Source organism: Colobus angolensis, unplaced genomic scaffold (genome assembly GCF_000951035.1).
Source record: "Colobus angolensis palliatus isolate OR3802 unplaced genomic scaffold, Cang.pa_1.0 Scaffold335, whole genome shotgun sequence".
NCBI lineage: Eukaryota > Metazoa > Chordata > Mammalia > Primates > Cercopithecidae > Colobus > Colobus angolensis.
In genome coordinates this window covers 1046803-1050189 of record NW_012116655.1, presented here as the reverse complement: position 1 = coordinate 1050189, position 3387 = coordinate 1046803, and the positions used below count along the sequence as shown (strand labels likewise).

At 51.8% G+C, this 3387-nt stretch overlaps 1 protein-coding gene across 1 annotated transcript in view; it reads right to left on the bottom strand.

Moving 5' to 3' along the window:
* COPS3 (COP9 signalosome subunit 3) overlaps positions 1–891 on the bottom strand; it is a 37128-nt gene extending 36237 nt beyond the window's left edge. The window contains exon 1 of the mRNA XM_011952154.1: positions 729–891. The gene's annotated coding sequence lies outside the window, so the exon portion shown is untranslated. The remainder of the gene's footprint in view (positions 1–728) is intronic.
* Between the last annotated feature and the right edge of the window lie 2496 nt (positions 892–3387).

The following is a 3387-nucleotide window of genomic DNA, read 5'->3' as shown; positions in this document are numbered from 1 at the left end:
TACTCGGGAGACTGAGACAGGAGAATCCCTTGAACCCGGGAGGCTGAGGTTGCAGTGAGCCGAGATCGCGTCACTGCACTCCAGCCTCGGCGACAGAGAGAGACTCTGTCTCAAAAAAAAGAAAGAAAGAAAGAAAGAAATGGAGAGCTACGAGCGAGAGCTTCCGCAGCATTCTGTAGGACCAAAATAGGCGCACGGGTTCCCGAGCGTGCGCCGCCTGGCAGCGGAGCTGGCCGAGGCCAGCCGCAGAGCCAAAGCACCCAGAACCGACTCGCACTCCTGCCCGCTCCTGGCGGCCTAGTCAGCAGGCGGCGGAGCGGCGGCGAAGCTGACACCGCGGTGCGCCAATCACCGAAGGCAAGAGAGACAGAAGGGACCAATAGTCGCCCGAGATGTCGCCTGGCGGAAGTCACACCCCCAAACTGTCAAGCAAAGCGCCCGGTTGAAGGGGCCCAGGCCGGGGGGAGGGGGCTCCCGGCGGCCCGAGGGAGGGGAGGCCGGCCGGCGAGGACGGCGGAGCACGAGAGGGCTGCCTGCACTTGGCCGCGTTCGATCCTGCCCTAATCTAAACGCCGCAACCCCGAGCCCGGCCCCAGAGAATAGGCTCAGGACTAAAAGGGCTGTCCCAGCCGTCCGTGCTGGCGCCTGGGGATGCAGGCCCGTCGCCTGGGGATACAGGCCCGTCCCTGGTACCCGCCCATGTCCAGCCCGGCGACCTAGGGCCTCACCTTGAGCCGAGAGCTGCCGGACACTGTTCACGAACTGCTCCAGGGCAGACGCCATGTTTTCCCCCGGGCGGCCCGAGCGCCGAAGGCAGCACGCGCGGGAAAAGGCTGCCGCTCTGGGAGGAGGGGCCGCGGCAAGCCACCTGAGGGCCTCGCGAGCGGCGACGTCACTTCCGCTGGTTCAAGTACCGCGAGAATCTACCTAGGGGCCAACCCGTTACTGTTTCCATGGAAACAGCCTCACTCGCCGTAGCCGGAAGTTAGCGTTCCATAGTCGCCGGCGTCTTCATTCAGTGCGCTTGTGAAATCCCTCTGCACGTTAAATGGGGATAGGGGGCAAAGGAAGGAACGAAACTCATAATTAAGCAAGTGTTTTCTGGTTCTGGATTTTGCTAGAGAGGCCCTGCGGTTTTCTACCTGGGCAGATACTTCAATGAAGCACGACTTAGTTGCTACGTCTCCCATGAGATTTTCCGCGTGATACTAGACTCTGGAGCCAAGCAGCCTGGGTTCAACTGCCTTTTCTACCACTTAGTAGCTGTGTGACTTTGAGCAAGTCACTTGACCGTCGTGAGCATTGTTTTCCCCATCTGTAAAATCTCAATGTCCTTAACTACATAAAACACTTAGGACAGCGCATAGCACATAGGGAGAACTATAGTTATTCATTCAAGATGTACGTTGAAGTAAAAAAGTAACACCACACACAAAAAGAAAGTGAATTGATTTTCCCCATCTGGGATTGATGTCTCCCTCCTCCGCTTGTCCCCTAAAGCACTTTGTTCTTCTCATGTTGCACTTCTACTGTGTTGTAGAAATGTGTCTCTATAGTCCATGTCATAACTGTAAACCAAAAATAAAAGTCTAAGCCCCCCAACTGACTGGTGGACCCTATCCTAAGCCAAGGGCATTCCAGTTTATCCTGAAAAACTAGTTCAGGCCATGATGGGAAGTGGTAGTCAGACATGCCTCACAAACATCAACACAGAGACCTTAAGACTGGTAGACTCAAGACCGATAAGAAATATTTACAATCTATTCTATCTGAATCCTGCTACCTGGAAGCCTCATCTGCATGATAAAACCTTGGTCTCCACAACCCCTTATAATCGTAACCAGCTATTCCTTTCTATTTACTTCCAGGTCCTTAGATAATAACTCTTTCAACCAATTACCAATCAAAAAATCTTTAAGTCTACCTATAAGGTGGAAACCCCCCAACTGCCCCGAGTTGGCCCGTCTTTCCGGACCTAACCAATGTACATCTTTTTTTTTTTTTTTGAGGCGGAGTCTCGCTCCCTCGCCCAGACTGGAGTGCAGTGGCCGGATCTCAGCTCACTGCAAGCTCCGCCTCCCGGGTTTACGCCATTCTCCTGCCTCAGCCTCCCGAGTAGCTGGGACTACAGGCGCCCGCTACCGCGCCCGGCTAGTTTTTTGTATTTTTTAGTAGAGACGGGGTTTCACCATGTTAGCCAGTATGGTCTCGATCTACTGACCTGGTGATCCGCCCGTCTCGGCCTCCCAAAGTGCTGGGATTACAGGCTTGAGCCACCGCGCCCGGCCACCAATGTACATCTTATATTGATTGATGACTCATGTCTCCCTAAAATGTATAAAACCAAACTGTACCTGACCACCTTGGGCACATGTCCTGAGGAGCTCCTGAGGCCGTGTCATCATCGCATCCTTCACCTTGGCAATATAAACTTTCTCAATTGATTGAGACTGGTCTCAGGTACTTTTGGTTTACAGATCCATTGCTTCTAACTGGCATGGAGTTCCTTAAGGTCAAGGATCTCTCTTACTAACCTTGATTCCCCTTTAGGGCCCAGCATAAGATTTGCTGCATAGTAGGGACTGAGGAAACAAACATGCATTTAAAGATTTTATCCAACATTTGTTTACTGACAATTACAATGTGTTGTACCAGGCACTAGAAATACACTGGTAGTAAAAACAGTCTTGGGGCCTGGCACAGTGGCTCACGCTTGTAATCCAGCACTTTGGGAGACTGAAGCAAGTGGATAACTTGAGGTCAGGAGTTGGACACCAGCCTGGCCAACATGGTGAAACACCATCTCTACTAAAAATACTACAAAAATTAGCTGGGCTTGGTGATGGGTGCCTGTAGTCCCAACTACTTGGGAGGCTGAGGTGGGAGAATCACTTGAACTTGGGAAGTGGAGGTTGCAGTGAGCCAAGATGGTGCCTCTGCACTCCAGCCTGGGCGGCAGAGGAAGAATCTGTCTCAAACAAAACAAAACCAAACCAAACAAAACAGTTTCGGTCCTTCTCTCCTGCAGATAACACATGAAGACCCTAGAGAAAAGGAGTTAGTGCTCCGAAGGAATGGAACATGGTTCTATAAAATCATGTCACAAAGGATATTGACCTGGCATGGGAGAAACAGGGAAGGCTTCTTGAGGAAATGGCATAAACTGAGCTCCGAAGAAAGAGGAAGAGTTTTTTGTTTGTTTTTTTGAGACAGAGTCTCTCTCTGTCACCCAGGCTGTAGTGCAGTGGCGTGATCTTGGCTCACTGCAAGCTCTGCCTCCTGGATTCATGCCATTCTCCTACCTCAGCCTCCCAGGTAGCTGGGGACTATAGGCACCCGCCACCACACCCAGCTAATTTTTTGTATTTTTATTAGAGATGGGTATTC